The sequence below is a fragment of the Lathyrus oleraceus genome, chromosome 3 (genome assembly GCF_024323335.1).
Source record: "Lathyrus oleraceus cultivar Zhongwan6 chromosome 3, CAAS_Psat_ZW6_1.0, whole genome shotgun sequence".
Lineage (NCBI taxonomy): Eukaryota > Viridiplantae > Streptophyta > Magnoliopsida > Fabales > Fabaceae > Lathyrus > Lathyrus oleraceus.
Genome location: NC_066581.1, coordinates 296777716 through 296790559, shown reverse-complemented (window position 1 = coordinate 296790559; position 12844 = coordinate 296777716). Strand labels below are relative to the sequence as shown.

Below are 12844 nucleotides of genomic sequence, written 5' to 3'. Positions count from 1 at the left end.
GATTAAATTTTCTTTTATTGATAAATCAATTTTTCTCGTAAATAATAATAAAATAATCCCCGGTAAGTAAACTATTAGACAAGTAGTAAATAGTATTAAACAAATATCCCATAGATAACATATTAACCCTAGAATTAGGGAAGGCTGCCATTGAGTGAGGGGTGCCTAACACCTTTCATTTGCCTAATTGACTCTCGAATTCCAATTTTCATCCTTAGCTTTAGATTTTATCATTATTTTTCTATTCTTTATGAATTAATAAAGGATAATGGTGACTTTGTTAATTTCTAGACGCGACGATAAATATATCATAATCAAGTTATAGCATTTACTTTTGTTAAGCAAATACACATATTAATTTTTAAAATTATTTTAAGTATTAATGAATAAAAAAGTGGACAAATATAAAAAGTAATTAAGTAATCTAAATCCACTAACTTTAATAAATAAACAATTTCATTTTTTACTAATTACGTGTAATTGAATAGTTCTATGATATGTGATTTTGTGTAAATGAAAAGTATACCATTGTAAAAAATTATATTTATTTTTTTAAAATTCAAATTTTCAATTTAAAAATATTTATTAATAGTTATACTAAAAATTATGCTAGTAAATATTTATAATAATATTTTTTAAAAAATTATACTATTATTAGTTTCAAATTTTTAAATCTCGATAAGACTGATTATTGTCTCATCATCATTTCTGTTTCCCTTAGTTTTCTTCTACTATTGCTCAAGTCCTCCTTTTTTTAAGAGTTGGACCATTTCCTATGTTATGATTTTCTCTTGGCACTTTACTTTAAGAGATAAATTTACTAGGGATGATTATTTTAGGCGTAAACGGATTGTTGACCCAGATGACGTTGATAGTGAGTTTTTGTTTCTTGTGAGTTGGCAATTTGTATTTGTTACTCCTTCCATCCCACAATGAGTGGTCCATTTGGAATAAATGAGTATTCCAAAATGAATGATCCATTTCAATTTTAAATATATAGATATATATATTTTTATTTTTACCCTCTGATTAATATTATTTTCATCATTTTCAATACATGATCAGGGTAGTATAGTAAAAATGTCATTCTCTATCTTCCGTTTATTCATTTTTTGAATCTATGTGAAATAGTCAAGTGGATCACTCATTATCGGACGAAGGGAGTATAATGTTTTAAGATGTCTTACGTGAGAGTTTGTTGTGTCAGTATTGAATCAATCTTCTAAATTGTGAGGTCTCTTAAGCTTATGTCTAATTTGAGGTATGCTTTGTCTCTAATCTGACATTTTATGGTGTGAGTAATTTAGAAATTTAAAGTTCATTTTTTTCAAGTTAATATCTAATTAAAAGGAACTATTGGACAAAGTGATTTCTTGACCTTGAAAATAATTTTTTAAAATAAAACTCATATGTTTCTTGCACCTTCTAATATTGAAGGATGAAGTCTATTTTATACAAGCATCAGTAGTGGTTTAGTGTATGTTTACTTCAGTCTTAACTTTTCCAAATTGATGCTCAAAAATCACATTGTCACATAACTTCGATATTGAAGCTTTTAGAAATTGCAATAACAGATACAATAGTAACAATCTTTTACGCCTGAACTAATAATAGATAAGAATAAGTTGTTCCAATAATTAAGTGTAACCAACCATTCCTATTACTATGCATATGAGTTGGTATAGTTTGAATTATGCATTGCTTAATACTAGGATTCAACAATAGGGTTCCCTTAAGATTAGGAATTAGTTATACACTCAAGTATCACTTGTATCTATAAATACTCAGCATTTATGGCTGGAACATAATATAAAAGAATCATTCTCTTCATGGTATCAGAGCGTAAAGCTTAAAAGCAATTTTTTTTCCGGTCCGTGTTATGCCTTCTGAACCGACGCCCACTATGTCATCACCAGTCGACAAACTGATTGTCTTGAATGCTGGTTCTCAACTCTCCATTAAACTTGATGGAGGCAATTATCCTGCCTAGAGAATTCAATTCATGGCTCTTTTAACAGGCTATGATCTTCTAGGTTATATTGATGGAACTACACCTTGTCCATCAAAATAGCTCGCAGACGATACCACCGTTGTCAATCCAGACTTCACGAATTGGGTTCGACAAGATCAACTCATTCTACATGGTATTGTATCTTCGGTGGCTGCAACAGTGGTCACACTCTTAGGAACTGTCAAAATTTCCAATCAAGAATGGGAGATTCTTAAAACCATGTATGCGGGCCGCTCAAGAGTGCGGATTATTGCGCTCAAACAACGGATTTCCAATTTCAAAAAAGGAAATCAATCGATGGCTACATATCTACAAGGGATAAAGGCAATTTCGGATGAACTCTCAATCATTGATCATCCCCTTGATGAAACTAATCTTGTTATTCACACTCTCAATGGTTTGAGTGCTGAGTATCGTGAAATTTCCGCTGCACTTAGAAGCAGAGAAAGTCCTGTTGCATTTGCTGAACTTCATGAAAAATTGGTGGATTTTGAAACAATTCATCATCAAGCTGATCCACTTGCAGTTGACAATGTGATTGCCACTGCCAATGCAGCCACAAGAACAAAAAACTATCACCACAAAAACAACAGCAACCGCAGCCCTTCACCAACTTTGCGGAATGGCGAAAATAAGGTGGTCTGTCAGTTTTGTGACAAGGCTGGTCACACTGCTAAGGTTTGCTACAGAATTAAGGGATTTCCTAAACGAAGCGGCCCTAAACCAACAACGAACTTTGCTCAGAATCAGGATGCAACACAACATGGTAACTGGGTCATGGATACAGGAGCATCTCATCATATAGCTCAGGACCTACAACAGCTTACCTTAACAAATTCCTATCCTGGAGCAGATCGGGTGATTGTTGGTGATGGAACAGGTTTAGAAATTACTCACACTGGCAACTCTGTTATTAATTCTTTTGTCAAACCTCTTCATCTTAAACAAGTCTTATGTGTTCCTAAAATTCAATCTAACCTTTTGTCTGTTTCCAAGTTATGTCAATCTAATAGTTGTTTTGTTGAATTTTTTGCAAACCATTTTGTTGTCAAGGACTTGACCTCGGGTCAACCATTGCTTCAAGGACCACTTAAACAAGATCTTTATCATCTATCCAATGCATTTAGTTCATCCAGTCCACCGCAAGCATTGCATACAAGCATTCATTCTACATCTACATGGCATCATAAATTAGGACATCCTTCTTTCAAAATAATAAAGCATCTGATTGACAAACATCATCTACCAATAAAGCTTTCGGCCTCACATGAGTGTACTTCCTGTCACTGTGCAAAAAGCCACAAGCTTCCTTTTTCAAATCATCATCTCACAAGTAGCAAACCTTTGGAACTTTTGTACTCTGATGTTTGGGGCCCAGCTCCTGTTAGATCAGTAGATGGTTTTTTATATTATTTAATCATTGTTGATCATTTTTCCAAATATGTCTGGTTGTACCCAATGAAACATAAGTCAGATGTCTTCTCTATTTTTGTTCAAATCAAGTCCATTGTTGAAAAATCCTTCAATTTTCCGATTGTTTCCCTTTTCACTGATAACGGTGGAGAATTTATCAAATTAAAATCTTTTCTTGCCAATAATGGCATTTCTCATTTAACTTCACCACCCCACACACCTAAGGTAAATGGCACAACAGAGAGGAGACACATACATGTTGTTGAAACGGGTCGTGCTCTTTTTCATCATGCTAATTTACCTTCCCAACTATGGTCATTTGCTTTCACCATTGTTGTGTATCTTATTAACAGGATGCATAAACCAATCATTAATATGATCTCTCCCTTTGAAATATTATTTAAAAGAAAACCAGCTTATCATACACTTCATTCATTTGGCTGTTAGTGCTTTCCTTGGCTAAAACCATATATGCAAAATAAGCTCCAACCCAGGTCTAAACCTTGCATCTTCCTAGGCTATTCAACGTCTCAGCATGCATATTTTTGTCTTGAACCTTTGTCAAATAGGATATATGTATCTAGACATGTCCACTTTGTGGAAAACTCATTCCCTTATCAATCCCTAATTAATTCGTCATCTACTTGTCCTCCAATTCCATCACATGACTCTTCGGTACACAATATTATTCATGTTACCCAAGATCAAAATTCAGCTCAGGAACCAAACCAGCCCCTAGCACATGAGTCATCCATACCTGAGCCATCAGTCCCGGTATCGAGTCCCGTAACAGATCCGGTATCAAGTCCTCCACCAGTCCCTGAGTCAATGCAACCTATCGAGTCGTCTGTAACAACAGAGATACCAGTGACTAGTGATAACCTAACAAGCTCTACCACCAACACTGCATCTGATCCGGTTCCAACTTCAACGACAAATAATCATGTTCAACGTGCTCCTATCGTAACAAGGTCACAAAATAATATATTCAAACCCAAGAAACTATTTATTGCCTCTAAACATGACTTGCAGGAAAATCTTGAGCCATCTACTATTACTCAAGCACTTAAAATACCACATTGGAGAGATGCTTGTTCGGATGAATTTAATGCACTCATGAATAATGGTACTTGGACCTTGGTTCCCCGTCAGGCTCATACTAATTCAGTTGGCTGTAAATGGTTGTTTCGCATCAAAAGAAATCCTAATGGAAGTGTGGCACGATATAAAGCAAGGTTGGTTGCAAAAGGATTCACTCAAACACCTGGTCTTGATTTTAAGGAAACATTCGCACCGGTTGTGAAACCTCAAACTATTAAAGTGGTTCTCACTTTAGCACTTGCTCAAGGGTGGTCCTTACACCAAATGGATGTTAATAATGCCTTTTTGCAGCGAAAATTGACTGAAGATGTCTACATGCAACAGCCACCCGAATTTATTCATTCTGAATTTCCTCAACATGTATGCAAACTCAAGAAGGCTATCTATGGTTTACGACAAGCACCTCGAGCATGGCATGATTCTCTCAAGGCCTTTGTTCTTTCTATTGGGTTTCAAATAAGCCTAAGTGATTCATCCTTGTTTATTTACAATAAACATGGTGTACAAGCTTTCTTATTAGTATATGTTGATGACTTACTTTTGACGGGCAGTGATACTACCTTTTTAACTCAATTCATGACAGAACTTTCCAACAAGTTTTCGCTTAAACAACTTGGTTTCCCTCATTATTTTATTGGCATTGGAATGATCCTAACCAAGGAGGGTATGTTATTATCTCAACATGGTTATATTCGAGAACTCTTAGATAAGTTCAATATGGCTGGAGCAAAGACCGTCAACACACCATTATGTATAACTACTCCTCTCAAACTAAATGATGGATCAGCCGCTGCCGACTCAAAGTTATTCCGTAGTATCATTGGTGCATTGCAATACGTTACTTTGACAAGGCCAGATCTGTCCTTTGCAATTAATAAATTGTCACAATTCATGCATCAACCAACACAACTGCATCTCCAGCAGCTCAAGCGAGTATTACGGTATCTAAAACATACTATTAATCATGCTTTGCGGCTAGCAAAACCACTTCATCTTAAACTGCAAGCCTTCACCGATGCTGATTCGGGAGGTAATTACGATGACAAAACATCTACTTCAGCTTACATAATTTACTTTGGAGGAAATCCTGTTTCATGGTTATCAAAAAGACAGAGAACAGTTGCAAGATCTTCCACAAAAGTCGAATACCGATCTGCTGCCAATACTACAGCTGAGATCATGTGGTTGCTCAATCTATTGAGTGAACCTGGAGTACCATCTCAAGTACCTACTCTTTTTTGTGACAATATTGGCACAACCTACTTATGCTCCAATCCAGTTTTTCACTAACCCTAGAATTAGGGAAGGCTTCCATTGAATGAGGGGTGTCTAACACCTTTCATTTAGTTAATTAACTCTCGAATTCTAGGTTTCATCCTTAGCTTTAGATTTTATCATTATTTTTCTATTCTTTATGAATTAATAAAGGATAATGGTGACTATGTTAATTTCTAGACGCGACGAGAAATATATCATAATCAAGTTATAACATTTACTTTTGTTAAGCAAATACACATATTAATTTCTAAAATTATTTTAAGTATTAATGAATAAAAAGTGGACAAATATAAAAAGTAATTAAGTAATCTAAATCCACTAACTTTAATAAATAAACAATTTCATTTTTTAAGAATTACGTGTAATTGAATAGTTCTATGATATGTGATTTTGTGTAAATGAATAGTATACCATTGTAAAAAATTATATTTACTTTTTTAAAATTCAAATTTTCAATTTAAAAACATTTATTAATAATTATACTAAAAATTATGCTAGTAAATATTTATAATAATATCTTTAAAAAAATTATACTATTATTAGTTTCAAATTTTTAAATCTCGATAAGACTGATTATTGTCTCATTATCATTTCTGTTTCCCTTAGTTCTCTTCTGCTATTGCTCAAGTCCTCCTTTTTTTAAGAGTTGGACCCCTTCCTATGTTTTGATTTTCTCTTGGCACTTTACTTAAAGAGATAAATTTACTAGGGATGATTCTTTTAGGCGTAAACGGATTGTTGACCCAGATGACGTTGATAGTGAGTTTTTGTTTCTTGTGAGTTGGCAATTTGTATTTGTTACTCCTTCCATCCCACAATGAGTGGTCCATTTGGAATAAATGAGTATTCCAAAATGAATGATCCATTTCAATTTTAAATATATATATATATATATATATTTTTATTTTTCCCCTCTGATTAATATTATTTTCATCATTTTCAATACATGATCAGGGTAGTATTGTAAAAATGTCACTCTCTATCTTCCATTTATTCATTTTTTGAATCTATGTGAAATAGTCAAGTGGATCACTCATTATCGGACGAAGGGAGTATAATGTTTTAAGATGTCTTATGTGAGAGTTTGTTGTGCCAGTATTGAATCAATCTTCTAAATTGTGAGGTCTCTTAAGCTTATGTCTAATTTGAGGTATGCTTTGTCTCTAATCTTACAATTTATGGTGTGAGTAATTTAGAAATCTAAAGTTCATTTTTTTCAAGTTAATATCTAATAAAAAGGAACTATTGGACAAATTGATTTCTTGATCTTGAAAATAATTTTTTAAAATAAAACTCATATGTTTCTTGCACCTTCTAATATTGAAGGATGAAGTCTATTTTATACAAGCATCAGTAGTGGTTTAGTGTATGTTTACTTCAGTCTTAAGTTTTCCAAATTCACGCTCAAAAATCACATTGTCACATAACTTCGATATTGAAGCTTTTAGAAATTGCAATAACAGATATAATAGTAACAATTTTTTACGCCTGAACAACATCGCCACCATCATAATTGGTGGTCGCACCAACCACATATGTATTTTACGTTGCAGCTGCAACCGCATACGTGTTTGCAACTGCAACGGTGATATAAGTGACAAATATTACGTATGCCTTTATTTTTTCTTATAAATATATCCACCTAATTAAGTTGGTGACATATCAGCTTGAACTCGTAGAGATTGAACCATCTGTGAGGTTAACCCAAATTTCTCCTCCATATTCATATCCTCTAGCTTTAGCCCATCAACAAGTTTCCATTCAAAGTTGCGTACAAGGGATGCCACCATTAAATGCACAACCCTGTGAGCCAAAGGCAATCCTGCACAAATTCTTTTGCTTGCCCCAAATAATATAAGCTCAAAACTATTACCCTTATAATTAATGTCACACTCCAAAGATCTTTTAGGTATGAACATATTTGGATTTTCCAAAATTGTTGAATCTCTTCCCATGGCCCATACATTGACTAAAACTTGTGCATGTTTTTGGCACATTGAAGTCTATTATATTCACAGTTTCATCACATTTATAGGGTATTAATAATGGAGCAGGTGGATGCAAATGAAGAGTTTCCTTCACAACTGCTTGTAAGAAAGGTAAATTAAAAATGTATTTTGTCAAGTTATTATATTCAAACTAAAAGTTACATCTCTCTCTCTCTCTATATCTATCTATCTATCTATCTACCTATCTCTCTCTCTCTCTATCTATCTATATATATATATATATATATATATATATATATATATATATATATATATATATATATATATATATATATATATATATATATATATATATATATTACAATCTATTTTCTAAATCAATCTATAAAGATATTTTTGCAAATTTGGTTGGTTGGTTGGTGTCTCACCTTATCAATCAATTAAGATTAACTTTCAACATATTTCAACCTCATGTCTTTTGTTCTTGTGCATTGAGACACTTTTATCAAACCTTTCTCCACCCCGATTCATTGAGAACTTTTCGAAAACTAAATACAACAAACACACAAATATTTTCTAGAAGAACTACGGTACTCTGATTCCTCATACTATTTGAGGTACATAGACACAGAGTTGTAATATGTTGACTAGTACAATAGAAAAAACATTTTCTCACTACGTCAAAAACTGGAATAGACAGCGCACCTTAGAGGGCGCTTTATTACAAAAGCGCACTCTAAAGTGAAGTGAAAAAAATAAGGAGCGAACAACTGGAATAGACAGCGCACTTTAGAGGGCGCTTTTGTAATAAAGCGCCCTCTAAGGTGAAGCGAAAAAATAAGGAGGAGATAGAGGGACAACAATACAGGGCGCTTTTTAGAAAGCGCCCTCTAAGGTTACCCTTAGAGGGCGCTTTTAAAAAAGCGCTCTATAAGTCCATGTGCGTTTCCAGTTTATAAAGCGCTTTTGGAAAGCCTTAGAGAGCGCTTTCATAAGCGCCCTCTTAGGCCCCCTTTAGAGGGCACTTTTTTTCCACAAGCGCCCTCTAAGGTCCCCTTTAGTAAACATTAAAATTATAACATACTGCGCATTTTGTTATTTCACTCTCTGTTATTTTCGTTCTTTTTCACGTTAGGGTTCTCACTGCTACGATTTTCGCTACTTCTAAGGCGTTCTCCTTCCACCTCTGTTAGATCTACGACGTTTCCTCCTTCTATTAATTCGTTGTTAGCTGTTCGATTTTGACACCATAGGTATTTTTCTAATCTTCATATTACTTGGTTTCTCTTCTGACGTGTCCTAAATGCGGTGTCTCGCGATATAAGAACAAGTTGTCTCCAGCTAAAGTCTTGTGGTATTTTCCTGTTATTCCGAGATTTAGACGCATGTTTCGAGTGATGTAGCAACATTTGGAGTCGGTGTTGTTCAGGTTCGACCGAAAGGAAACTAAATTTGTAACGTTCCAAATTTATCTGACCATAATCTGAACAATATTTACATGTCATTTAGGTTCTTGCTACGATTTTAACTTTGTGGTTAGCAGACAAATCTGGTCGCCGGCTTTTACTTATTGTGAGTCTGAGCTTTTTCGATAATTTTTGCATTCACATTACTATTTGTTTGGAGGGTAATAAGAGATTAATCAAAATCTCCTATTGCAGGTTTCTTCATCTGCAATGGCTTTGAGTCTTTTGGTTGTTTCAATATCATTCTACTTGAAGGTAATAATAATTTTTTTGTTTGTTATATTTTTTGAACATTTTTTTTTGTTTATTTTTTTATATACATAATACATTAACTAGATATTACACATGCATTCATGCATAAATGTTCAGAAATTTGTAACACAGATTCACAAGATTATATATCAGTAAATTCTTCTTTATATTTTTGGTTTTTTATATGGATAATATATTTTATGTTGAATTTGCTCTCAGGAATATATATCACCAGATTCTGATTTATATGCGACATTGAGCCTCGTATCGGTGGATGGAGTTGTGGTGTGTAAATACAACTTTATTACACAAATGATGGTTTCTATTGTTTGTTTCCCTAACTTCATTATTATAAACTTTCAATTTCTTTCAGGTCATGGTTATTGCATTCTCTTTGGGATTAGGAGCAATGCCATGGATTATAATGTCTGAGGTACAATTTTCTTCAATAATAATATGCATGACAACCCTATATGAACAAACCTTTGTTGTAATATAATGTGATAGTTGATGTGTTGAATATATTTTACATAATAGGTTCTTCCGATTAACATCAAAGGCCTAGCTGGAAGTTTTGCAACACTTGCCAATTGATTCTTTTCCTGGTTGGTTACATTAACAGCAAATTTGCTCTTGGATTGGAGTTCGGGAGGTTTGTGTGCATTGCCTATGTTAATTTTCTATAAATATCTATTGTTTCTAACCAGAAGCTTCCTATGTTTTTATCAGGAACCTTCACAATATATATTGTAGTGTGTGTTTTCACAGCAGAATTTGTTGCCATTTGGGTCCCCGAGACAAAGGGAAAAACTCTTGAAGAAATACAACAGTTTTTCAGATGAAGTTTCCTTTCGAGTAGCACTTCAGCTAGTGTTCACTCATGTATTCACATTCATATTTTTTTTTCTGAATCAACTCAATTCATTTTTGTGCTCTTTGGTCTTGTTAAATATGAAAAATACCAAAACAGTGTGATTTTCTAATCTAGCAGCATACTTGCATTTTTGTTGTAATTGATTGATTATAAACAAATAAATGAAAGAGAGTGGTTATTATACATTTCAATTAGAGTAGCAGTGGTTTCGGTTCATGACATTTCAAATAGCAAGATGATCATATAAACAATAAGCATATATCAGTATTTGTATTTTAATATTATAAAAGCATAAAAAGAACCTTTAGTTGCTCTTGTGAATTATAACAAGCAGTTGTATGCCATTTTCTTCTGGTTACCTCTTGTGGCTGCAACATAACCTGAAATGAGAATAGGGTCACAGAGACATGTGATGCATGTAAATGTTAAATAACCACCCACTTTAGAGGGCGCTTTTCAAAATAAGCGCCCTCTAAACCCTTTAAATTTCCACTTTAGAGGGCGCTTTCCAGTAAAAGCGCCCTCTAAACCCTTAAAGGTTTCCACTTTAGAGGGCGCTTTCCAGTAAAAGGGCCCTCTAAACCCTTAAAAGTTTCCACTTTAGAGGGCGCTTTCTTTAAAAAGCGCCCTCTAAAGTGGCCCTTAAAGGGCTTAAAGAGCCACTTTAGAGAGCGCTTTCACCAGGAAAAAAAGCGCTGTCTTTACCTATGCCAGCGCCAGATTAGAGGGCGCTTTAAAGCACTGTTATAGGCCAAAAAAAGCGCTCTCTTTTCCCTTATTTGGCGTAGTGTCTTTATCCTTTTTCATGATTAAATTTTCTTTTATTGATAACTCAATTTTCTTGTAAGTAATAATAAAATAACCCCCAGTAAGTAAACCATTAGACAAATGTAGATATTATTAAACAAATATCCCATAGATAACATATTAACCCTAGAATTAGGGAAGGCTTCCATTGAATGAGGGGTGTCTAACACCTTTCATTTAGTTAATTAACTCTCGAATTCTAGGTTTCATCCTTAGCTTTAGAGTTTATCATTATTTTTCCATTCTTTATGAATTAATAAAGGATAATGGTGACTATGTAAATTTCTAGACGCGACGATAAATATATTATAATCAAGTCAAAAACTTTACTTTTGTTAAGCAAATACATAAATTAATTTTTTAAATTATTTTAAAAATTAAGTAATAAAAAAGTGAACAAATATAAAAATTAATTGAGTAATCTAAATCCACTAACATTAATAAATAAACAATTTCATTTTTTAAGAATTACGAGTAATTGAATAGTTCAATGATATGTGCTTTTGTGTAAATGAAAAGTATACCATTGTAAAAAATTCTATTTACTTTTTTAAAATTCAAAATTTAAATTTTAAAATATTTATTAATAATTAAACTAACAATTATACTAGTAAATATTTATAATAATATCTTTAAAAATATTATATTATTATTAGTTTCAAATTTTTAAATCTCGATTAGACTGATTATTGTCTCATTATCATTTCTGTTTCTCTTATTTCTCTTCTGCTATTCCTTAAGTCCTCCTTTTTTTAAGAGTTGGACCCCTTCTTATGTTTTGATTTTCTCTTGGCACTTTACTTAAAGTGATAACTTTACTAGGCATAATTGTTTTAGGCGTAAACAAATTGTTGACCCAGATGACGTTGATAGTCAGCTTTTATTTCTTGTGAGTTGGCAATTTGTATTTGGTACTCGTTCCGTTCCACAATGAGTGATCCATTTGGAATAAATGAGTGTTCTAAAATGAATGATCTATTTAAATTTTATATATATATATATATATATATATATATATATATATATATATTATATATATATATATATATATATATATATTTTACCCTCTAATTAATATTATTTTCATCATTTCCAATACATGATAAGAGTAGTTTAGAAAAAATATCATTCTCTAACTTTCATTTATTCATTTTTTTAATCTATGTGAAATGATCAACTAGATCACTCATTATGGAACGGAGGGAGTATAATGTTTTAAGATGTCTTATATGAGAGTTTGTTGTGTCAGTATTGAATCAATCTTCAAAATTGTGAGGTCTCTTAAGTTAATGTCTAATATGAGGTATACTTTGTCTCTTATTTGACATTTTATGGTGTGAGTAATTTAGAAATCTCAAGTTATTTTTTCAAGTTAAAAGCTAACAAAAAGGAACTATTGGACAAAGTGATTTCTTTATCTTGAAAATGATTTATTAAAATAAAACTCATGTGTTTCTTGCACCTTCTCATATTGAAGGATGAACTCTATTTTATACATGCATCAGTAGTGGTTTAGTGTATGTTTACTTCAGTCTTAACTTTTCCAAATTGACGCTAAAAAATCACATTTTCGCATAACATCTATATTAAAGCTTTTAGAAATTGCAATAACAGATACAATAATAACAATTTTTTACGCCTAAACAACATCTCCACCACCCTAATTGGTGGTCGCACCAACCACATATGTATT

General features: G+C 32.7%; 1 pseudogene; it reads right to left on the bottom strand.

The window, feature by feature from the left end:
- Nucleotides 1–7215: 7215 nt before the first annotated feature.
- LOC127130942 (cytochrome P450 76T24-like) lies at nt 7216–8283 on the bottom strand (annotated as a pseudogene).
- Nucleotides 8284–12844: the final 4561 nt, after the last annotated feature.